General features: G+C 37.7%; 1 long non-coding RNA gene across 1 annotated transcript; it reads left to right on the forward strand.

Annotated features, from left to right (window-relative positions):
• The first annotated feature begins 208 nt into the window (after window positions 1–208).
• Window positions 209–26,229, forward strand: LOC116560837. Its single transcript, XR_004273160.1, has 3 exons — window positions 209–219; window positions 7,668–7,672; window positions 25,604–26,229. It is a non-coding gene; the product is annotated as an uncharacterized LOC116560837 (long non-coding RNA).

Consider the following 26,229-nt stretch of genomic DNA (forward strand, 5'->3'; position numbering starts at 1 on the left):
ACATCGCTAGCAGCCAATTTCACAACACTATTTATTAAATAGGGAGTCCATTCCCCATTGCTTGTTTTTGTCAGGTTTGTCAAAGATCAGATGGTTGTAGGTGTGTGGTGTTGCTCCAGAGGCCTCTGTTCTGTTCCATTGGTCATGTCCCTGTTTTGATATCAGTACTATGCTGTTTTGATTACTGTTGCCTTGTAGTATAGCTTGAAGTCTGGCAGCGTGATGCTGCCAACTTTGTTCTTTTTGCTTAGGATTATCTTGGCTATGCAGGCTCTTTTTTCATTCCATATGAAGTTTAAGGTGGTTTTTTCCAGTTCTGTGAAGAAGGTCATTGGTAGTTAGATGGGGATAGCGTTAAATCTATAAATAACTTTGGGTGGTATGGCCATTTTCACAATATTGATTCTTCCTAACTATGAGCATGGAATGTTTTTCCATCTGTTTGTGACTTCTCTTATTTCCTTGAGCAGTAGTTTGTAGTTCTCCTTGAAGAGGTCCTTTACCTCCTTTGTTAGTTGTATTCCTAGGCATTTTATTATTCTTGTAGCAATTGTCAATGGGGGTTCACTATTGATTTGGCTCTTTGTTTGCCTGTTATTGGTGTATAGGAATGCTTGTGATTTCTGCACATTGATTTTTTATCCTGAGACTTTGCTGAAGTTGCTTATCAGCTTAAGGAAAGTTTGGGATGAGATGATGGGGTCTCCTAAATATACAATAATATCATCTGCAAATAGAGACAATTTGACTTCCTACCTTCCTAAGTGAATACCCTTTATTTCTTTTTCTTGCCTGATTACTCTGGCTAAAACTTCCAATACTATATTGAATAAGAGTGGAGAGAGAGAGGGAATCCTTGTCTAGTGCCAGATTTCAAAGGGAATGCTTCCAGTTTTTGCCCATGCAGTATGATATTGGCAATGGGTTTGTCATAAATAACTTTTATTATTTTGTCATATGTTACATCAATACCTAGTTTATTGAGAGTTTTTAGGATAAAGGCTGTTGAAATTTGGTGAAGGGTTTCTGTACATCTATTGAGATAATCATGTAGTTTTTGTCTTTGGTTCTATTTATGTGGTGGATTACATTCATGGACTTGCATATGTTCCACCAGCCTTGCAACCCTGGGATGAAGCCTACTTGATCATGATGGATAAGCTTTTTGATGTGCTGTTACAATCAGTTTGCCAGTATTTCATTGAAGATTTTTGCATCTATGTTCATCACGGAGATTGGCCTGAAGTTTTCTTTTTGTGTTGAGTCTCTGCCAGGTTTTGGTATTAGGATGATGTTGGTCTCATAAAATGAGTTGGGGAGGATTCCTTACTTTTGTATTGTTTGGAATAATTTCAGAATGATTGGTACCAGCTTCTCTTTATATGTCTGGTAGAATTCGGCTGTGAAGCCATCTGGACCTGGAGTTTGTTGGTTGGTAGGCTGTTAATTGCTGCCTCAACTTCAGCCTTTATTATTGGTCTATTCAGGGTTTCAACTTCTTCTTGTTGTAGGCATGGGAGGGTACAAGTGTCCAGGAATTTATCCATTTCTTCCAGGTTTACTGGTTTATGTGCATAGAAATGTTTGTCTGATGGTACTTTGTATTTCTGTGGAATCTGTGGTGATATCCCCTTTATCGTTTTTTATTGTATCTATTTGATTCATCTCTCTTTTCTTTTTAATTAATCTGGCTAGCGGCCTGTCTATTTTGTTGATCTTTTTGAAAAACCAGCTCCAGGATTTATGAAGGATTTTTTTGTGTCTCTATTTCCTTCAATTCTACTCTGATCTTAGTTATTTCTTGTCTTCTGCTAGCTTTTGAGTTTTTTTTATCTTGTTCCTCTAGCTCTTTCAATTTATGATAGGGTGTCAATTTTAGATCTTCCCTTGCTTCTCATGTGGGCATTTATTGCTGTAAATTTCCCTCTAGACACTGCTTTAAATGTGTCCCAGAGATTCTAGTATGTTACGTCTTTGTTCTCGTTGGTTTCAAATAACATCTTTATTTCTGCCTTCATTTCATTGTTTATCCAGTCAACATTCAGGAACCAGTGGTTCGGTTTCCATGAAGTTGTGCAGTTTTCAGTTAGTTTCTTAATCTAGAGATCTAATTTGATTGCACTGTGGTCTGAGAGACCATTTGTTATGATTTCCATTTTTTTTTTTTGCATTTGCTGAGGAGTGATTTACTTCCAATTATGTGGTCAATTTTAGAATAAGTGTGATGTGGTGCTGAGAAGGATGTATATTCTGTGGCTGTGGGCCAGAGAGCTCTGTAGATGTCTATTAGGTCCACTTGTTCCAGTTCTGCATTAAAGTCCTGTATATCCTTGTTGATTTTCTGTCTCATTGATCTTTCTAATGTTGACAGTGGAGTGTTAAAGTCTCCCACTACTACTGTGCAGGAGTCTAAGTCTCTTTATAGGTCATTAAGAACTTGCTTTATGTATATGGGTGCTCCTGTATTGGGTGCATATATATTTAGGATAATTAGATCTTCTTGTTGTATTGATCCTTTCACCATTATATAGTATCCTTCTTTGTCTCTTCTAATCTTTGTTGGTTTAAAGTCAATTTTATCAGAGACTATAATTGTAACCCCTGCTTTTTTTTTTCTCTCCCTTTGCTTGGTAGATCTTCTTCTATCCCTTTATTTTGAGTCTATGTGTGTTTTTGCATGTAAGATGGATCTCCTGAATACAGTACACGAATGGGTTTTGAGTTTTTACCCAGTTTACCAGTCTGTGTCTTTTGATTGAGGCATTTAGGCCATTTACATTTAACGTTAATATTGTTATGTGTGAATTTGATCCTGCCATTTTGTTAATGGTTGATTGTTTTGCCCGTTGGTCAACACAGTTTCCTTATTGCATCATTGGTCTTTACCATTTGGTTTGTTTCTGCAGCAGCAGGTACTGGATTTTTTTTCTGTGTTTAGTGCTTCCTTCAGGACCTCTTCTTGTAGGGCAGGTCTGGTGGTGATGAAATCTCTCAGTAATTGCTTGTCCATAAAGGATTTTATTTCTCCTTCACTTATGAAGCTTAGTTGACTGGATAAAAGATTCTAGGTTCAAAGTTCTTTTCTTTCAGGATGTTGAATATTGGTCCCCACTCTTCTGGCTTGTAGAGTTTCTGCCAAGAGATCCGCTGTGAGTCTGATGGGCTTTCCTTTGTGGGTAAGCTGAACTTTCTGTCTGGCTGCCATTAGCATTTTTTCCTTCATTCCAACCCTGGTGAATCTGATGATTATGTGCCTTGGGGTTGCTCTTCTTTAGGAGTATCTCTGTGGTGTTCTTTCTATTTCCTATATTTGAATGTTGGCCTGCTTTGCTATGTTGGGGAAGTTCTCCTGGATAATATTTTGAAGAGCATTTTCCAGCTTGGATTCATTTTCACCGTCCTCTTCAGGTACACTGATCAAGCGTAGATTATGTCTTTTCACATAATGTCATATTTCTTGGAGGCTTTTTTCATTTCCTTTCACTCTTTTATCTCTTTTCATGCCTTCTCTTTTTATTTCATTGAGTTGATCTTCGATCTCTGATATATTTTCTTCTGCTTGATCAATTCAGCTATTGAAACTTTATGTTTCACGAAGTTCTTGTGCTGTGTTTTTCAGCTCCATCAAGTCATTTATGTTCTTCTCTAAGCTTATTATTCTAGTTAGCATTTCATCTAATATTTTTTCAACTTTCTTAATTTCTTTGCATTGGGTTAAAACATGTTCTTTTAGCTCAGAGAAGTTTGTAATTACCCATCTTCTGAAGCCTGCTTCTTTCAGCTTGTCAAAATCATTTTCTGACCTGTTTTGTTGCCATGCTGGTGAGTCATTATGATCTCTCTGGGGGAGGAGAGGCATTCTGGACTTTGATGTTTTCATCCTTTTTGCGATGGTTTCTTCCCATCTTCTCTGCATGGATATCCTTTCTGTTAAAACTGGGGTTATTTCTCCTTTATGAAGCTTTTTTTTTTTTTTTTTTAAGGTGTCAGTGAGCCACTTGAGACAGTCTGTCCATTGTCTGCCTGTGGAGGCGCTGCTGGGCTGCCTTGGTCTCAGCCAGGCTGCTGTTTATTCTTTGCCTGGTTTCTGCACTGGTGGGGTTAGCCCCGCCTTCCCAGTGGTGCACTCTTTCCCTCTGCTGAGCCCACTGTTACTAGGTGGAGGATATGTCAACTGCAAAACTCTCCCGGGGGAGGGACTCCAGTTGCTGGATCTTGTAAGGGAGGAGCCTGTCTGGTCGTACCCCCCTTCTCACTTTCAACTCTCTCTTCTGTGGGATGGGCAGTTCCTTTTCACAAGCTTTCTCAGTATTAGTCCAAATCTCCTCTGTGGTCTGCACTAACAAGGCACCAGTCTGGCCAGGGCTGCCAGCCTAGGCTATCGCCTGGGCCTGCAGCTCCAGGTGGTTCTCAGCAAGGTGACGTTTTCCTGGTCTGTGCGCCACTGAAGTCTCGGAGTGAATTGCTGTATCTGATTCAGAGAACCGGGGAGGTGATGCCCGCCCAATCCTCCATGCCTGATACACTTTCCAGGTGGGGCAGTGCCCTGCCTTGCCTTGGCTGGACGCCTTTGGGCTGCTTTTGCTGCCTCTTTTTGGGGGTTAATATCACTGTTCAGCCAGTCCATTTAAAACAAAACTGGTACCTCTCTTGGAGACATGGATATCACTCTGGTTCTGTCTCACTTGGTGGTAGCTGCACTCCAGAGAAGTCTTCTTTCAGCCATCTTTCCCTGAATCCAAATCCCCAATCTCTGAAATTCTTTCATCCACTTGGTCTATTCAGCTATTGATACTTATGGTTGTATTGTGAAGTTCTCATGTTGTGTTTTTCAGCTTTATCAGGTCATTTATGCTCTTGTCTAAACTTCTAATTCTGATTAACTTCTCCTATAATGTTTTGTCATGGTTCTTAGCTTCTTTGCATTGGATTTGAACAAGCTCCTTTAGCTCAGAAAAGTTTGCTATTACCCATCTTCTGAAGCCTACTTCTGTCAGTTGCATCAATCTCAGCCTCAGCCCAGTTCTGTGCTCTTGCTGGAGAGGTGTTGTGACCATTTGGAGGAGAAGAAGCACTCTGGCTCTTTGAGTTTTCAGCATTGTTTCATTGATTCTTTCTCATCTTCCTGAGTTTATCTATCTTTGATCTTTGAGTCTATTGACCTTTGGATGGGATGTTTGTGGGGACTTTTTGTTGATTCTGTTGTTATTGTTGCTTCTTGTTTGTTTGTTTTTCTTTTAACAGTCAGGCCCTTCTTTTATATGGCTGCTGGAGTTTCATTCTAGACCCTATTCTCCTGTGTCCCTTCCACCCCTGGAGGTATCAGCAGTGGAGGCTGCAGAATAGCAAAAATGGGTGCCTGCTCCTTCCTCTGGGAGCTCTGTCTCAGCGGTGCACCAACCTCATGCCAGCGGGAATGCTCCTGTACAAGGTGTCTGGTGACCCCTGTTTTGGGTTCTCACTGAGTCAGGAGGCACAGGATCAGGGACGCACTTAACAAAGCACTCTGGCTGCCCCTTGGAGAATGGGGTGTGCTGTGCTGGGGGAATCTTACTCATCCAGACTGTCTGGATTCCTCAGAGCCAGCAAGGAAAAACATTAAGTCAGCTGATCCACAGAGAACATGGCCACTTTCCCCCGCAGGGGCTCCATCCCGGGGAGATCAGTGCTCTGTTCATAAACCGCTGGTTGGAGTTGCTGAAATTCCTACAGTGAGACCCTGCCTGGTGAGGAGGGATGCATCCAGGTCTGCCCTAAAGCAGTAGCTTGGCCACAATCTGCCGCAGCCACTGTGCTGCATTGTGGGGAATTCCTCCTGGGTCCAGACTGCCCAGTTTCCCCAGTATTGGCAGGGGAAAATTGTAGACTGGAGCTGCAGTGATGGCTGCTGGCCCTCCCATTGGGAGATTAGTCATCTTAGGCAACAGGTCGCCCAAGTGATAATGGCCACCTCTCCTGCCAGAACTCAGTAGTCTTAGGCAGTCTCCATCCAAGCAGCCACTGAAAATCTGCACAGGTCTGTGTTTGGGACCCAAGATCCTGGTGGCATGGGCTCATGAGGGATCTTCTGATCCTCAGGTTGCACAGATCCATGGAAACAGCATGATTTCCTGGCCAATGTAGCACAATTGCATACCACATCCCTTGGCTGGGGATGGGAGCTCCCCTTGCCCAATATGGCTCCAGAGTGGGCTATCACTCTATCCTGCTTCTCCTGGCTTTCCATGGGTCACTCCAACCACCTAGTCAGTCCCAATGAGAGAACCTGGTTACCTTAGTTGCCAGTGCAGGATTCACTCCCTGTTTTTGTTCTTCTCAGTAAGAGCCTCCAATGACAGCTGTTTCTAGTCATCCATCTTCCCAAATTAGCCTTTTTTTTTTTAACATAAAAACTCAGGTTGAAAAACTCACAGTTATCCAAAAACCCCTCAGCCAAAGAAACAACTATTTATGATTGTTGGGAAAAAAAAAAAAAAAAAACTTCAGCTGAATTAAATTTAAAGGAGTTTAATTGAGCAATAAACAATTCATAAATCGGGAAGCCCCCAGGATCACAACAGATTCAGAGAGACTCCTAGGGGAGCGTCATGGTCAGAACAAATTTAGAGACTAAAAAGTAAAGCGATGTACAGGAATCAGCTGGATTGGTTACAGGTTGGCATTTGCCTTATATGAACACAGTTTGTAACACTCAGCAGTGTATGAGTGGTTGAAGTATGATTGCTGGGATTGGTCAAGACTCAGCTATTGTTACAGGTACATACTCCTAAGTGAGGTTTTCATTCTTGTCTACCTAGCAAGTTAGGTTGCCGTTTATCCAAAAGGATTCAAATATAGAAGTACAGAGTCTTTCTCAGGCCGTATTTAGGCCTCAACTTTAACATGCTGTTAGCATGTCATGTTTGTTCTTTCTTGGTGTGATTGAAATTAGAAAGGAAAATCCCTGCCTTGACTTATGCTCATGAAGAAATAGCAAGAGTAGGAAGGAGATGGGACTCTTAAGCCAACTCAGGACTACAAAGGACCTCTTATAAAATGTGTGGGGATGGAACATGATTTTTCTTTTTCTTAAGTTTATTGCCTCCCCTAGTGCCCAGGAATCTCTATCCTTCCCTCATAGCACCTCAAACAGCTTTTTGTCCTTACTGTAAAGCAAGAGTAGGATTTGAATGATTTGTACTTCCCAGGTTCAAGTGAAACTATTTCAAATAATCCCTGTTTCCTTCTCCAAGTATCTGTCGTGCTGGGTAACAATAGAATATATTGAAAATGATAGTTTCTCCCAATAGTATGATTCCTCAAAATAATATTTTACAAAATAGGTGAATATTTATAGGTCCATTTATTTACAGAATCAAAGGGCCTGAGTGTAAAAATAGCAAACATTTTGCTTTCCTTCAGGCTCAATTATTATTAATACTAATGGGAGAAATATAAACTGTTTAAACAAGTGTGATCCTCAACGCTCAAGCCTAAAGTGAAAAAATAGACAACTTAGGAATTGGACAAATAAAGGCTGAGGAAGATGGATCAAACAAGTTTTAGCTACTGCTCAAAAACAATCCAGATGATTGTTTGAGAATTATGAAGTTCAAAAGAGGAGTTCAAGCTTGACCTGCAATAACTTTGGGAAAGGATGTAGAGCAAGCTGACAGCATGATTGTCAGAGAGGGTTGCTTGAATATGAATATAAGACCAAGAAGTTGAATAAGAGAGTTGGCATGGATAGATGGTTGAAAATAAAATCACATTCCCCTTCAGCAAGTTTCACATGCAAGGAGAAAGGTGCATGAGTAAAGATAAAGCAGACTTTTTTCTTTCCAAAGAGAGATTCTTCTTTGAGAAATCTGCCTGCCTGCCTGAGAAATTTGAGGTCCTGACTTCCTAGGAAATTGTTTAGGGTCGGCATTATTATATTTTGAAAGATTGACTATATTCTGAAAACACCATGATGGAGTGCTGCCCAAGCAGTGAAGAGCGGGTAGTCAGAAGTTGCTGCTCCTTTCCCAGGCCTATTTCTCCATGGGGAGTGCAAAAGTAACTATTTCCCATTTTCAGTGGCACTGTGGTTGACTGGACACTTATAACATAAGAACTATACTTCTTTTGGCCAAATGCTATTCTTATTTCAAAGTGTTTTTTGAATAGGCCTTGGTCTGATAAAGGGAGATAGGGAAGCCTTAGTTTGAAGAGGCAGTCTGTTTTGATCACCATTCCTAGTTCTTGTTGGGCATGAGGTGAGAAGTCTTTTCCTAATAGAAAGTCAAAAGGCATTATTGTTTCTTCCTCATGCATCAGTTCCCTACCAAATTGTATAGAAAACTGGTAGCAAAAGAGAACAGTAGGGGAGAAGGAAGGAAGAGGGAGAGAGTGACATTTTTGTATAATGTCAGACATATAAGCATCACAACAGGAGAGCAATGATTCCTCTGGGGCTTGAAAGATTTAAAAAGTTTTTGACATTAAAATGTGACTTGTTCTTGAAATTTCTTAGAATATTTTTATAGACTTTTTTGCTTCACATGTGTCATTTCTGTCAATGTAAAATCACAGAGTTTCTCTAAATTTTAGCAGACTAGGTAGCACAGTAGGTCAATAAAACCTTGAAACTTAAGACTACCCTACAATGAAATTGATTTTCCTAAGCCATTTATAAATTAAGCAGAAAGAAAATGATTTAACAAATTTTTACACACATACTGTTTATATTCTATTAAAGCTCTGATGCTAACATAAAAAAATTAAAACATATTCTATTAATATGTATTGGTTTTTGTTCATTTTTTATATATTGAAGGAGAATTGAATGATCACTACATAATAAAACATACATTTTTGAAATGAAGCTTTATTTGTAAGTTTAATGATGAGACTTCTAAATGTGTTTTTGGTTTCCTGCCTTTAAAACTAAATGACTGTGATAGGAAAAAGAAAGAAAAGAAAATTTTTTCTTCTTAAATTGCTTAAAATAAAGGAACATTTCAGCTTTCAATATGAAACATTGCCCGAAAGTTAAAATGAAGAAAGGTGAAGAAAGAGATTGATTTAGAATGATGATTTAGAATGCCTAATTTTGTCTTAAGAGACAAAAATGATAGAAAGAGGAATAGAAATGATGCTTTTGTGCTTTGCTAAGCAAAACTCACACTTCTATAATTACAATTGCAGAAAAGAGTTATTACAAAAATAATTAAGATAGATACAAAATAAGAAAGTAGTAAATTACTCGAACTTCTGAATAATCTTATAACTAAGGAAGAGTAATAAGAACCTGTTCTCTATCTTAAAATATATTTTAAAAAATAAAATACTTGGAAAATGCCTGTATCATACTGCTTTTTCATAGCTTAGAGATGAGTAAGCATAATTTTAAAAATCTGAATTAAGTCTTGATAAACTGAAAGTTATTTACTTTTTTCCTATATAGCTTTTCCCTACTTAATCAGTGTGCTAAAAAATCTATTTCACCACACATGTATTATTTCCATACCCCTAAGTTAAATACTTGACAATTTTTTTTTTAATTTCAAAAGCTTTTGAAGTACAAGTGGTTTTTGGTTACATGGATGAATTTTATAGCAGTGAAGTTTGAAATTTTAGTATGCATATCACCTGACTACAGTACTTTGTACCCAATAGGCAGTTTTTTATTCTTCACCCTCCCAATCCTCTCTCTTCTGAGTCTCCATAGTCCATTGTATCATTCTGTATGCCTCTACATACTCATAGTTTAGCTTCCTCTTATAAGTGAGAATGTACAGTATTTGGTTTTCCATTCCTGATTTACTAAGTATACTTTAAAGAAAAAGTGACAAGTGCTTCAGCTTGCACTCACACTAAAGTTTATGTGAATCATCCCATGTAAGAAGATGGTCATAAAAGATGACAAAAAGATTACTGAGAGTGGCTCCCGTCAGACATCTTATTTGAATTGAAATCGTGTGCCAATTGAAGTTTTAATTTAATCTGATAGCTATTACACTCTGAGAATCACTCATTAGGGAATGATTTACTATCTAATTAACTCAAAAGGCATAAGTCATAAAAGTACATTTATTTCTTAATTAACACATTAGTTGTAACAGGAATCCCTGTATGTTTTACATTAACATTTACCAAGATAACCCAGGGGAAATGATTTTAATAAACATGAATTAATAGCCTTTTGAACATGATCTTCCACAGAGTAGTTCAAACAAAAGCAAATGACTTAACCATCTTCAACATTTTTAATTACTGTTTTTGAATTAAAAGACAAAGAAAAATTATTCAAAATTATGGTTATGGTTTCCTTCTAATTGTAACTTTCTTTTTCTTTATTTCTAAGAGCCATTGGATATGAGAATCTCCGTTCTAGAAAAAAATATATTTCTTTTTGTCAAAATTATCAATTTGAATGAATGTTTTGAATGACAACTGTGTGCCCACAACAAAATAGTACTTTTAGTAAACTGAAAAGTATAAGAGCAGACCAGGATATGGTGACAGCTTAAGAAGCTTAAAATTTATTTTAGAAAACAAGCCTACTTAGATGAAAATGCTTTCTTTAAAAGCATACATTACATGAAAATTTTTAAAAAATATATTTCAAAATGTAAAACAAAATGGCATACAAAACAACATGTGAAGGACATGATATCATTCGTTTTTGCAGCTGCATGGTATTCCATGGTGTATATGTAGCACATTTTGTTTATCCAGTCTACCATTGATGGGCAGTTAGGTTGATTTCATGTCTTTGCTTTGTGAATCATGCTATGATGAACATACATGTTCATGTGTTAACAAAGTTCATTCTTGCAGGAAGGTCTCAAGTCTCCAACCAATGGCATCTCACATGTCCATGTTTATTCCATAGTAAAGAATTGACACGGAAACTATACCCAATCCTTACAGTCATGTTTATTCTAATACACATGAGTCACAAGGGAGTTTGGTAAGGAGGAATTCCAGCAACAGTTACAACTCTACCCAAACCTTCCTCACTCTGATGGTCAGCCCCAATTTTGTCATAAGGCCAAAGCCCCCCTCCCCCCCACACTTTTTTATGATTGTCTCTCTTTCAGAGTTCCCTGAAATCAGGCCTTCATGTTTATTTAGCACCAACCCTGACTGTCCTAATGATACATTTATTTCTTTGTTACTTTATTTTACATATGATACTTTTATATTTTCTTTTACTTGTGTCTCTTTCATCTTTGCTTCAGCCTTGTTTTTTATTGATAATATATGACATAGATATGTGTGAATTAAAAGATCCTAATTTTACATCATAACACCAGCTAATTATGAATAAACTGTAGTGAAAATCAGGTTTTGCAACATAATTTTAATTTTTAAATGAAAGTTTAAAATCTTAATGCAAATAAAATATATCTTGCTCCAACTTCTCATATTCTGCCAGTATTAAATTTTTTCAAGTCAAACAGAGCAAAAGCTAATAAAATGTTCAGGCTAACAAAGTGTCTTTGTTAAGGTATTTGAAGGTAAATATCTTTTGAAAAAACATGTAGGCTAGAAAAAATGTCATTTTTATGCTTTTTTCTAACTGCATTTATTATGGGAAAAATGTAAGGAAAAACAAAAAGCAATTACTCATGATATAATCACTTAAGCTAATGAACATTTAATGTTTATATATTTGATCCCAGTTCATTTTCATAATATATACACAGATTTATATGTGAAAAAATATATTATACATAACATTAAGATGTACTGAATGCTTTCACTTGATCTGTCTTTGTTCTCCCTGTGTGTTACTACTTCCACCTTTTGAGGCACTGTTTACCAACAGTTCCCAAAAGTGTTCATGTGCACTGTAAAAAAACTGTTGATAAACAAGTACAGCCAAGATAACCATAAAAAATTAGAGTGGGAGTTTATACAAATCTACAAGGAGTCCATTTTCTTTCAGATTGCTTTTCTACTGTTTTCAAGTTCTTGCTTACTTTAGAGAAACTAACATTAGAAGTCTTAGATGATGAATTCATTCATTCATTCATTCATTCATTCAGAAGTTTGATCATTTAGCAAATATTTATTGTGCACTTCAATATTGTCAGGACATAAGTCCTAACAGCAACAAATAAGGCCATCAAATTTCTAGCCCTCAGAAAGCCTACATCTCAGTGGGAGAGATAGACCATGAATGTATAAATATATATTTTGTAATGAGGTAAAAATCAGTGTCAACCAATAAAGATAGATTGGAAGGGTGCGCTATTCACAGAGCATGCTCAGTAAAGGCCTCCTGAGAAAATTGCTTCTCAGCAAACACTAAAAAATAAAAGAGGGAAACTAACCATGTGTCTCTGTGAGGAAAGAGTTTCCCACACCAAGGGGACGGTGTGTGCAAGGTGCCTGGGCTGAGGGCTTGCTGCATATATTAGTTCGTTCTTGCGCTGCTAGTAAAGACATACCTGAGACTAGGTAATTTATAAAGGAAAGAGGTTTAATTGACTCACAGTTCAGCATGGCTAGGGAGGCCTCAGGAAATTTACAATCATGGTGGAAAGGGAAGCAAACAAACCCTTCTTCACATGGCAGAAGCAAGGAGAAGTGCTGAGCAAAAGGGGGAAAAAGTCCCTTATAAAACCATCAGATCTAGTGAGAGCTCACTATCAGGAGAACAACATGAGTGTAACTGCCCCCATGATTCAACTACCTCCCACCAGTACCCTCCCACAAAACGTGGGGATTATGGGAAATATAATTCAAGAAGAGATTTGGGTGGGGACACAGCTAAACCATGTCACTGGCTTGCTTAGGAACCCCAGGGAGGCCAATGAGGCTGGAGAGGAGGGCAGAGGGGAGTGTGAGGAAATGAGATCAGAGAGCCAGACAGAAGCCCAAATCACAAACAACTTGGCAGAACACCAGAAGGAATTTCAGTATTATTTTACATGAGGTAAAAGTCATTGGAAAGTTTGAGCAGAATGACCAGATCTGACCTCCTTTTAAAGAATCACATTGGCTGTTGGGTAGAAAAGTCAAAGGTGAAGGCCAGGAAGCTAGTTAGTGGACTATAGCGGTAGAGATGAAGTGGTGAGAAATGGTTGAATTCTGGATACATCTTGGAGTTTAGCAGAGGGACAAGATTTAACGATTACTAGCAAGTTTTGTGACCCATAGCAGAAATAATATAGTTTGTATTTTTATCATTATTATTCAGAAAGGATGAAATAAAAGAGGTTCCTACTCAGGAAAAAAAATTCTATATCAAAATGTTGATGAATAATAATACAGTTTATGCTTACAGTGAAAATTAAAGTTTTAAAACAGATATGTCTCTTGTAGCAATTACTAGAGTTGGTTGAGTTTCTCTACTAATCAACCAACTATGAGGCCAATTCCATTAGATAAGAATTTTCTGTTATTTATTATTGCTTATCATACAGTGTAGAAGGGGGTACACTGTTAGCATTATATTTGTGAAGCAGATGTTATATAACTTCAAAATGAGTTTGTTTAGTAAAGTTAATATTTTTCTACTGCTTTTTGTCGTTTTTTTCTCTTTCCTCATGTAAGAAAAAATATCACAAAATAAACACGGTTTACTTTTCCATCCCTGAATGCTGCCTCACTCAGCTCTTGTTGAAAAGCTACAATCCCTTGTTATCATCACCCCTTACATCATCCCTTTTTTCCACAGTAGAAAAAGGGTAAAGATTTAGGATGTAACTGGGCAACTATTGGGAAAGCAAGTAGAAAGGACAGCTGTCTGTATGAGACATCAATAGCTTCGATAATTCCCTGTAAACTCCTGAAGCATTGGTACACTCCAGACAGGGTGTGAGGGCACTGCAAAGTCATATGGAGGTCAGAGTGACAGCACCAGAAGAAGAGAGCAAGGAATGAGAATGACCTCCTGGAAGAGAATGGTCCGTAATATTAACCTTCCCTGCTTCTCTTAGAGCATTGTTTACTGTCAGGTGAGTTTTAGTTACCCAGTTATAGCAAACCTAAACCTGAAGGAAATAAAAATCCTGTCATCACTGTGTTATTTATGTTCATATGGACAATGGCTGAAACATTGGCCTTTAGGATAAACTTGATGAAGCCACAGGGAGCAATATTGAAACTGATCCACTGAGAAACATATTCCTATATAAATTGTTTTTGTTGTATTCATTTCCACTCTAGCTGCCATAATTTAATAACTATAACAGACTCATAATATCATGTTGTTTCCAAGAACTGCTCCCCTTAAAGGTTTACAGCATACAACTAAAATATTGAGCATGTGAGAGTCATGCATGAGCTATAAAAAGCAGAAGGGAATTAACATCAACACCAATATCTTAGCTGAGTGTCTAAATGTTACCATTTGACAGTGGCAGCCTATTAAACAATTTTTAAATAACACATTTTCCCACCATAATGAAAACATTCATTTATAAGGACTTTATAACTTGGGATTTAAGGCTTTAAAAGAAAATATTCTGTCTGTACCATGAATTATCTAAAGGAATTGGAGAGACCTGCCAATACAATTGGTTTGAGGTTGGAAGGTTTGAAACTGTTTTTAAGTAAAAAACAATGTCTAAGAACAAATGAGTCATAGACAAAAAGCAGAATCATCTTATTCTGAATAAAGTATGGAATGTCAAAGAGCAAAGACTGCATGACGAAATATAAATAAAAAGGAAGCAAATGAAAGATTTCTTTATTCCTATTAACCATTGATATTATGTATCATTATCTTACAAACTTCAATTATACTTTATTTGAAAGTAAGATTCAAGTGTTTTATGAGCCAAGCTAGTCTTCCTTGACTGCCCATTAGTCTGCTAAATACATTTTACAAAATAATATGTTACCAGTGTTCCAGGATAGGTAGAGCACTTAAAATACACTCTCATTACCTAAATCAGAGTTCCTCAACAGTGGCACTATTGACATTTTGGTCTGGACAATCAGTTGTAAGGAGCCACTCATACATCCTTGTAGAATGTTAGCAGCATCCCCAGCCTCTACCTACTAGGTGGCAGTAGCCTCCCCAACTTGCAATAACCAAAAACATCGCTAAACATCATCACATCTCTTCTTGAGAGTAAATTCATTCATTCCCAAGTCAAGAAGTTAGAAAATAAGATTTGCCATGTATCTATTTATACAGTGTGTACAATTATCAAATTTTATCTTTTCCACAAGTGTTTAAGATGTCATGGCTTAATGGAATGAATTCATATTGTACTAAGTACACTTCAGTATCACGTTAAGATGTCTTATGTGGTCACACAGTTAAATAAAAGAGCTTCTTTGTTCTGAACAAACAGAACTTTATAAGTGATCTCTATTTATTAAACTTAGGTTGCATAAGCTCAAAAGGCCCCCAAACGACTATCAGTTCTAGAATCCCAAGAAAGATAAGATAGTAGGATAAGATAATAAGAAGAAGGTGGAAGCTATGAGAGCAAATAAAAATAATATTAAGTAAAAACTTGAATGAGAAAACAGTGACAGAACGATTAAATCAACAGATTGGATAGTAACGAGAGGATAATGTTGGAAACCCCTTCCTGGGATGCAAAGATGCAATAGATTTAGCATAACCTAGAGAAATATTGTCCAGGTCACTTTTACATGTTTCTCTGAAGATACTGTGATATCTGCAATAAAAATTAAAAAAAAAAGAAACAGAAAGAGGCTTTGCAAAAGAATATGGTGCTTATACACATGGCTCATGATGCAAACTTCCAAGAAGTCTCTGGGGCTTAAGGATCTTTGTCCTTCTGAGTGAACTCTCCATAGATTAATAATCTTTGCTATAATTTTAGCATGAGAATAATTTGGATAGTATTTAGAGACAGAGTGTTAGAGGATTAATTATGTGTAAGATTTATTTCTCCATCTGTCCATTAGTCTTACACTCTCAAAATCAAAGGTATGACAAATGCACAAGAACAAGGAGAGAGACTGTACTCAAAAGGCATCATTCCCAAAGACAGTGGCAAACTGATCTCTCAGATTCCAAAAGTAATGGGGGCTGTGGAAAGCTGTGTATAATGGAGACTGCTAATTCAGACCAAATACTCTCTTCAAGCACTGCTGCATCTCTTGGTTGAGATCTACTCAATTTCCTCATTCCTAATAATTAACCTTTGATTTGTCTAAACTAAACCAAATGACAGTAAAAAGAGATTATATTTCTTAGATTTATAGAGGACTTCTCTAAATGAATTTTATGTCAGGGTGCCAGATGGGTGAATTTAGAAATAAATAAAAGGAATCTATCTACAGAGTAGATAGAATCTATATTGAGTTTGTAAATAAAACATTAAACAAAAACATTGAAATGTGATTTTCTCAAAACTGTGAAAAGATAATTCGCAGGAAAATTTGGGGCATAAGAGATGATGATCACTTTAAAAGGGCATCACATGAAATGGCCCACCTACTGAAATTGAAGCTGTTAGTTATGTTTCAAGTAGGACACTTTGAAGATTATTTTGATATGGTAGGTGAAGGGAAAATCGTGGGGGACAATTTTCATGCAGACTTCACATTAGGACTTCAGAGTCATCTTTCTGGGCCACAGTTTCCTTATCTGAATGAGGATGGTGGATTTGGAACATTATTTCTTAATGTATGTTCCATAAAGTAGTACCCTTATGAGAAGCTCCATGAAAGTGCTCCTGGGAAAACAGACATACAACACAAAGCATTCTCTATATCCTTCTTGCAGATCTAGTGAGCACATTAGATTACTACAGATTTTTAAAACTCTTTTTGTTAAAGAAACTTGTTAACTTTCTAAATTCCTACATTTCCCAAATTTTATCCCCATGGAAATCTTTTATCCTCTTATAGCATATATTTAGATTCTGCAGAACACTCTTAAAAATGTAGGTTCAGCTACATCTAATATCCCTTCAAGATTTACCATTTTATAAGATTAAAAAGTATCGAGAAGTATTCTTATTTAATCTGTTCAGAGAAAGTAAATAGGTCATTTATTCTAGCCATGAGTGTGTGGTTCTTCAGCCTTGAAACTGGATATTGAGAGTGAAATGAACACACTCAGGTCCAGTAGAACAGTACTGAAAAAGGATCAGTTAAATAGTAATGCAGCATGTGTCCAGGGAAACTTGCACAAAAGACTGTGCTTACAGATGCCAGTAATTATGCAGCCAGAGGGAAAACCCTCATTCCATGGTCGAAAGCCCTTCCGGCTCTCTGCTGACTTCCCCGATGTTCCCATGCTTTCCAACTTCGTGGTTGAAAGCACTGAAGTTTTAAGAAAAACTGGAAAAATTTTGCTTTTACTAGCTTTTCTTACAGCTAACCATCATTTAGCTTAAAAACTATATAGCACACGTAAGCCCACAGTAAGATATGTAAAGCACTTAGAACTACATAATGATACCATGCATGCAAAGCCCTTCAAATAATGCTAACACATAACTAGAGCTAATAATGTGTAATTGTATGAGGTAATGCTGCATGCTTATATATTACATTGTTTTTCATCCACCAAGGCAGTGATATTATTATGCACATTTACATGTTAGCAACTAAATCAAGATCATACTATATGTGAGTGAGAAACGGACCCAGTATTGACCAAATACAAGTTTCTTATTCTGAATCACTATCCCACCTTGGGAAATCTACCTGATGAAGGCTCAGTTCCAACTTGACGCCTAGTCCCTCTACCCCACCCCCTTGATATCTGGCTGCTTGAGGGAATGACAACGGGGTCTGCTCCCCTCCTATACAGAGTATCAGTGATCAGTGATCGTTGATTCTGTTTTCAGTTCTTCTAAGGGCAAAAAGATTGAGGTGGGTGATTTTTAAAATTCCTTCCAAAGCCTACACTTCTTTGCAGAGTCACTTTTATACACAAATTTTGAAATAAATAGAACCAAAAAAAACCCCACTATGCCTTGTTAGCATTTTGTAGTTTATTAAACAATTAAATGTCCATCTTGTTGTTTTACTCTAAAAACACTGTAATATTTATATTAGTAGGGCAAGCATGCATATCATTCAAAATATGCAGAAATTAAAGCTAAAGAGACATCTAATAGTACACAAATTACAATTACAAAATAACGGACATAATCTAGACTACTGTGTGCCATGAAAATCAGTGGGGATCTGCCATACAAATAGGTTTCTATCCAGAAATTTTAAGAATTGAGAAAATCTGTTTTGATTAATTAGGCTTTCATTTCCCCCTTCATTCTTTAAAAAAATACAGACTTCCAAGGAAATTCCAAGGCAGTTGGTCAGAATTCAATGTCTTACAAGGTTGGCTAATTCCACCACAGTTGTTTTCTGAATGAATGAATCTTTTACTAATAATACAATGTTGAGTGCCCTGAATTTGGAAACTAAGGCCATGAACTAGAGACAACATTTTGTAATTATTCCACAATCTACAGAAAGCCACAAATAACTCCTTCTTTAGGACCACCAGCCAGAGCATCAACCTCCATTCCCCTTTCTCCATTTATATGACCATCATCTGTAAGAAGCCTTGAAAGAATGACAGCCTGTGGGGAAGATTGCAAATCCAAACCAAGAGAGTACTTCCCAAGATAATCTTCCCTACATCTCTGAGAAGGGGAGTAAACGGTTAGACTGATTTCAGAGTGGAGAGAGGAGACAGAAGTAGAACACCATGTGCTTCCATCATTTGTCATGGCAAAATGCTTGTGCTTTCTGTGCATTAGGTGGGTACTGTCGAAAGTAGATAGACTTTAGTCATCTTACCTGAATCCCAGAAAGAGGGATGCTGACTAGGAAAAAAGAAATTAGAAGAAAGAGGAGATGAAATCCACTAGAAGGGGCAGGTGTTGAGAAAAGTTGAAAGAGATTTAGCTGAGGCCAGATCTGCCTTGTCTGGGAATTGTGCAGTATATGTGTCTGGAAAAGGAGTGTCCCCAGGAGAGATCCAGCATTTTAGCACAGCCAAAAAAATCAATAGCATGCCCCCTACCCTTTTTTAACTCTTTTTCTACTGGCCTTATAGGTCAGAAGAAATAGAAATGTAAGAGGGCTTGGAAGGAGCTGAAGTGTACAAAAATTAAATTGTGCCCTGCATACACACACACACACACACACACACACACACAAACACACACACACACACACCCCTGTAAGGTGAGGGAGAAGAAGTAGGAGTAAAGAGTCTGCCCGGCCTCCTTTTCACTTCAGAGCTGGTCAGCAACAAGGGAAGGGAAAGAATGTAATCAGTTCCTCAGTAACTAACTTTAGCTTATGGGATACTTACAATTTTTTATTTCCCATAATAGAGAATTATATATCAAATATAATATTAATATAGAATATAATACTAAAGTTATAAATTAGAATAGACTCTTTTTTAAGATGTTATCAAATCTTTGTAAAATGTTTTCCAAAAGAGAAGGGAGATTTTATTCTAGCACCTCAGAAGGGGGTAAATGGTTAAAACATAAAATATTCTTACCTTTATTGATTCTCCTCAGTAAACAATGATACCACTTAAGGACTCATGACCCTTCTTAAATGGTCAATTTCTCTTTCCTGTATTTATCACATTGAGAGCCCTATTTTTTCCCTGGAAATTCACTGTGCTCTGTTTGTCTTTCACTACCAAAATGAGAAAGTACGCCTATTAAAAATTGACTTTTTTAACAACAGTAACTAATTTCTATGTGTTTCAGTAAATTTGGAATGAAAGTATTCAAAATATTTAATCACCATAAGTTCAATGAACAAATTCTAAGCAGAGAGTCATTAAGAAGGGTGGTTTTTAACTTCTTCGTTAAAGCTAATTGTGGAATTGGGTGGAATAATTTTCCAAACCAAAGGAGTGAGAGCTAAAACCAGTGCACACCAAGGGAAAAGAGCAGGTGATGTGAAACACATGTGCAATACATATTTAAACATTTAGATGCCTGGAAAATCTGAGCTGGGCTATTCCTTGCCAAAGCTGGTTCAATTGCAACTAAGATTGAAACTTGTTATTGGGTAGATTTGGGGTCTGTTTTGGGCAATATTATGTTCCTTCTCCAAATTCCAATGTTGTAGTCCTAACCTCCAGTGTCCTAAAATGTGACTATATTTGGAGATAGGGTCTTTAACTAGGTAATTAAGTTAAAATGAGGTCATTAGGGTGGACTCTAATCCAATCTGATAGGTGTACCCAAAGAGGAAGAAACAAGGATACAGAGGCACACAGGGAAGACCAGGAGAAGGCACAAGGAGAAGATGACCATCTTCCAGCCAAGATGAGGGATCTCAGAAGAAAACTGCCCTGCCAACTCCTTGATCTGAGATTTTTATATATTTATTTATTTATTTTATTTTACTTTAGATTCTGGTACATATGCAGATCATGCAGAATTGTTACATAGGTACATACATAGCAATATAGTGTGCTGCCTCCATCCCCTCGTCACCTATATCTGGCATTTCTCCCCATGTTATCCTTCCCTGACCTCCCTACCCTACTGTCCCTCTCCTAGTCCCTCCCAACAGACCCCAGTGTGTGATGCTCCCCTCCCTGTGTCAAAGTGTTCTCATTGTTCAACATCCACCTATAAGTGAGAACATGCGGTGTTTGATTTTGTGTTCTTGTGTCAGTTTGCTGAGAATGATGGTTTCCAGGTTCATCCATGTCCCTACAAATGACATGAACTCATCCTTTTTTATGGCTGCATAGTGTTGCATGGTGTATATGTGCCATATTTTTCTTGTCCAGTCTATCATTGATGGACATTTGGTTTGGTTCCAGTTCTTTGCTATTGTAAACAGTGCTGCAATAAACATATGTGTGCATGTGTCTTTACAATAGAACGATTTATAATCCTTTGGATATATACCCAGTAATGGGATTGCTGGGTCAAATGGAATTTCTATTTCTACGTCCTTAAGAAATTGCCACACTGTCTTCCACAATGGTTGAACTAATTTACACTCCTGCCAACAGTGTAAAACTGATAGTATTTCTCCACATCCTCTCCAGCATCTGTTGTCCAGATTTTTTAACGATCACCATTCTAACTGGCTTGTGATGTTATCTCAATGTTGTTTTGATTTGCATTTCTCTAATGACCAGTGATGATGAGCATTTTTTCATATGTTTGTTGGCCCCATGTATGTCTTCTTTTGAAAAGTGTCTGTTCATGTCTTTCTCCAACTTTTGAATGGGTTTATTTGATTTTTTTCTTGTAAATCTGTTTTAGTTCTTTGTAGTTTCTGGATATTAGCCCTTTGTCAGATGGCTAGATTGCAAAAATTTTTTCCTATTCTGTTGGTTGCCAGTTCACTCTAATGATTGTTTCTTTTGCTGTACAGAAGCTCTGGAGATTAATTAGATCCCATTTGTCTATTTTGGTTTTTGTTGCCAATGCTTTTTGTGTTTTAGTCATGAAGTCCTTGCCTATGCCTATGTTCTGAATAGTTTTGTCTAGGTTTCTTTTAGGGTTTTTATGGTGTTAGCTCTTATGTTTAAATCTTTAATCCCTGTAGAGTTAATTTTAGTGTAAGGTATAAGGAAGAGGCCTAGTTTCTGTTTTCTGCACATGGCTGGCCAGTTATTCCAACATCATTTATTAAACGGGGAATCCTTTCCCCATTGCTTGTTTTTGTCAGGTTTGTCAAAGATCAGATGTTTGTATATGGGTGGTGTTGCCTCCAAGGCCTCTGTTCTGTTTCATTGGTCTATATCTCTGATTTGTTACCAATACCATGCTGTTTTGATTACTGTAGACTTGTAGTATAGTTTGAAGTTAGGTAGCATGGATGTCTTCAGCTTTGTTCTTTTTGCTTAGGATTGTCTTGGCTATGTGGGCTCTCTTTTGGTTCCATAAGAAGTTTAAGGTGTTTTTCTGCACTTCTGTGAAGAGGGTCATAGGTACCTTGATGGGGATAGCATTGAATTTGTAAATTGCTTTGGGCGATAAGGCCATTTTCACAATAGTGATTCTTCCTAACCATGAACATGGAGTGTTTTTCCATCTGTTTGTGTCCTCTCTTATTTCCTTGAGGAGTGGTTCGTAGTTCTCCTTGACGAGGTCCTTTACATCCTTCGTTAATTGTATTCCTAGGTATTTTATTCTTTTTGTAGCAATTGCGAATGGGAGTTCACTCTTGTTTTGGTTTTCTTTTAGTCTGTTATTGGTGTATAGGAATGCTTGTGATTTCTGCACATTGATTTTGTATCCTGAGTCTCGGCTGAACTTGCTTATCAGTTTCAGGAGATTTTGGGCTGAGACAGTGGGGTCTTCTAAATATACACTCGTGTTGTCTGCAAATAGAAACAATTTGACTTCCTCCTCTTCTAATTGAATACCCTTTATTTCATTTTCTTGCCTGATTGTTCTGGCTAGAACTTCCAATACTGTATTGAACAGGAGTGGTGAAAAACGGCATCCTTGTCTAGTGCCAGATTTCAAAGGGAATGCTTCCAGTTTTTGCCCATTCAGTATGATATTGGCTGTGGGTTTTTCATAAATAGCTTTTATTATTTTTCAGATACATTCAATCTCTACCTAGTTTATTGAGAGTTTTTAACATAAAGCGCTATTGAATTTTGTCAAAGACTTTCTCTGCATCTATTGAGATGATCATGTGGTTTTTGTCTTTTGTTCTGTTTATGTGATGGATTACGTTTATAGACTTGCATATGTTGAACCAGGCTTGCATCCCCAGGATGAAGCCTACTTCATTGTGATGGATAAGCTTTTTGATGTGCTGTTACAATCAGTTTGCCAGTGTTTTATTGAAGATTTTTGCATCTATGTTTATCTTGGATATTGGCTTGAAGTTTCCTTTTTTTGTTGAGTCTCTTCTGGGATTTGGTATCAGGGTGATGTTGGTCTCATAAAATGATTTGGGAAGGATTCCCTCTTTTTGTTTTGTTTGGAATAGTTTCAGAAGGATTTGTACCAGCTCCTCTTTGTATGTCTGGTAGAATTCGGCTCTGAACCCATCTGGACCTGGGCTTTTTTTGGTTGATAGGCTATTAATTCCTACCTCAACTTCAACCCTTGTTATTGGTCTATTCAGGGTTTCAACCTCTTACTGGTTTTGGCTTGGGAGGGTGCAAGTATCCAGGAATTTATCCATTTCTTCCAGGTTTACTGTTTTATGTGCATAGGGTTGTTTGTAGTAATCTCTGATGGTAGTTTGTGTTTCTGTGGAATCTGTGGTGATACACCCTTTACCATTTTTTATTGCCTCTATTTGATTCGTCTCTCCTTTCTTTTTTATTAATCTGGCTAGCAGCCTGAATATTTTGTTGATCTTTTCAAAAAACCAGCTCCTGAATTAATTGATTTTTGAAGGGGTTTTTGTGTCTCTTTCTCCTTCAATTCTGCTCTGATCTTAGTTATTTCTTTTCTTCTGTTAGTTTTTCAGTTTTTTTTATCTTGCTCGTCTAGCTCTTTCGATTTTGTTGATAGGTGTTGATTTTAGATCTTTCCTTGCTTCTCATATGGGCATTTATTGGTATGTATTTCCCTCTAGACACTGCTTTAAATATGTCCCAGAGATCCTGGTACGTTGTGACTTCGTTCTCATTGGTTTCAAAGAACATCTTTATTTCTTCCTTCATTTCATTGTTTATCCAGTCAACATTCAAGAGCCAGTTGTTCAGTTTCCATGAAGTTGTGCAATTCTGAGTTCGTTTCTTAATCCTGAATTCTAATTTGATTGCACTGTGGTCTGATAGACTGTTATGATTTCTGTTCTTTTGCATTTGCTGAGGAGTGATTTATTTCTAATTATGTTGTCAATTTTAGAGTAGGTTTGATATAGTGCTGAGAAGAAGGTATATTCTGTGGATTTGGGGTGAAGAGTTCTATAGATGTCTATTAACTTTGCTTGATTCAGATCTGTTTTCAAGTCCTGAATATCCACGTTAATTTTCTGTCTCAATGATCTGTCTAATACTGACAGTGGAGTGTTAAAGTCTCCCACTATTATTGCGTGGGAATGTAAGTCTCTTTGTAGGTCCTTAAGAACTTGCTTTATGTATGTGGGTGCTCCTATATTGGGTGTGTATATATTTAGGACAGTTAGCTCTTCTTGTTTCATTGATCTTTTTACCATTATGTAGTGCCCTTCTTTGTCTCTTTTAATCTTTGTTGCTTTAAAGTTTGTTTTATCAAAGACTAGGATTGCAACTCCTGCTTTTTTCTTGCTCTCCATTTGTTTGGTAAATCTTCCTCCATCCCTTTATTTTGAGCTGTGTGCGCCCTTGCACTTGAGATGGATTTCCTGAATAGAGCACACCAATGGGTTTTGACTTTTTATCCAATTTCCCACTCTGTGTCTTTTGACTGGGACATTTAGCCCATTTACATTTAAGGTTAATATTGTTATGTGTGAATTTGATCCTGCCATTTTGAGGCTAGCTGGTTGTTTTGCCTGCTAGATGATGCAGTTTCTTCATTGTGTCAGTGGTCTTTATCATTTGGTATGTTTTTGGAGTGGCTGGTACTGGTTGTTCCTTGCTGTATTTAGTGTTTTTTTTTCAGGAGCTCTCGTGAGGCAGGTCTGGTGGTGACAAAATCTCTCAGCAATTGCTTGTTCATAAAGGATTTTATTTCTCCTTTGCTTATGTGGCTTAGTTTGACTGGACATGAAATTCTAGGTTTAAAGTTTCTTTCTTTAAGGATGTTGAATATTGGCACCAACTCTCTTCTGGCTTGTAGGGTTTCTGCTAAGAGATCCACTGTGATTCTGATGGACTTCCCTTTATGGGTAACCTGACCTTTCTCTATGGCTGACCTTAGCATTTTTTCCTTCATTTCAACCCTGGTGAATCTGATGATTATGTGCCTTGGGGTTGCACTTCTTCAGTAATATCTTTGTGGTGTTCTCTGTATTTCCTGGACTTGAAATTTGTCCTGCCTCGCTAAGTTGGGGAAGTTCTCCTGGATAATATTCTGAAGGGTGTTTTCCAGCTTGGATTCATTCTCTCCATCACATTCAGGTACACCTATCAAATATAGATTAGGTCTTTTCACATAATCTCATATTTCTTGGATGCTTTGTTCACCTTTTTTCATGTTTTTCTCTAATCTTGCCTTCTCATTTTATTTCATTTAGTTGATCTTAAATCTCTGATATCCTTTTGGCTATTGAAACTTGTGTATGCTTCACAAAGTTCTCTTGTGTTTTTCAGCTCCATAAGGTCATTTATATTCTTCTCTAAGCTGTTTATTCTAGCATTTTGTCTAACCTTTCAAGATTCTTAGTTTCTTGCATTGCATTAGAATATGTTTTTTCAGCTCAGAAAAGTTTGTTACTACCCACCTTCTAAAGCCTTTTTCTGTCAATTCATCAGATTCATTCTCTATCTAGCTTTGTTCCCGTCCTTGTGTGGAGTTGTGATCCCTTGGAGGAGGAGAGGTATTTTGGTTTTTGGTGTTTTCATCCTTTTTGCACTGGTTTCTTCCCATCTATCTGTGATGTTTGTAGTTGGCAACTTTCAGATGGGGTCTCTGAGTGGACTTCTTTTTTGTTGATGCTGAAGTTATTTCTCTCTGTTTTTTAGTTTTCCTTCTAACCATCAGGCTCCTCTGATGTAGGCCTGCTGGAGGTCCACTCCAATCCCTGCTTTCCTGGGGATCACCCGCAGGGGCTTAAAAACAGTAAGGGATGCTGCCAGTTTCTTCTTCTGTTATCTTCGTCCCAGAAGGGTACCCACCAGATCTCAGCCTGAGCTCTTCTTTACAAGTGCCTCTTTGGATATACAGGGGTCAGGGAGCTGCTTGACGAGACAGTCTGTACCTTATAGGAGCTCAAGTGATGAGCTAGGAGCTGCATTTTTCCATTTACAGCTTCTGGGCAGGTATATTTAAGCCTGCTGCAGTGGAACTCATAAGCGCCTTTTTCCCCTGGTGCTCTGTCCTGGGAAGTTGGGGCTTTATTTATAAGTTCCTGATGTGCTGCTGCCTTTTTGCAGAGATGCCCTGCCAGCAAGGTGGTAGTCTAGCCACAGTCTTCCAGCAGAGGCATTACTGAGCTGCTGTGGGCTCTGCCAAGCTGCTGTGTGAACTTCCTGTTAGAGCTGCCTCAGTAACCGTGGACTGCCTCAGTAATGGTGGACTGCCTCAGTAAAGGCGGATTGCCTCAGTAATGGTGGACTGCCTCGGTAATGGTGGACTGCCTCAGTAGTGGTGAACTGCCTAGGTAATGGCTGACGCCCTTCCCTCCACCAAGCTGGACTGTCCTGGGTCTATCTGCGCTTGCTACGAAACTCCCATTCCAGAGCGTTTCAGA

Source organism: Sapajus apella, unplaced genomic scaffold (genome assembly GCF_009761245.1).
Source record: "Sapajus apella isolate SASKATOON/1434 unplaced genomic scaffold, GSC_monkey_1.0 scaffold27, whole genome shotgun sequence".
In the NCBI taxonomy this organism is placed as follows: Eukaryota; Metazoa; Chordata; class Mammalia; order Primates; family Cebidae; genus Sapajus; species Sapajus apella.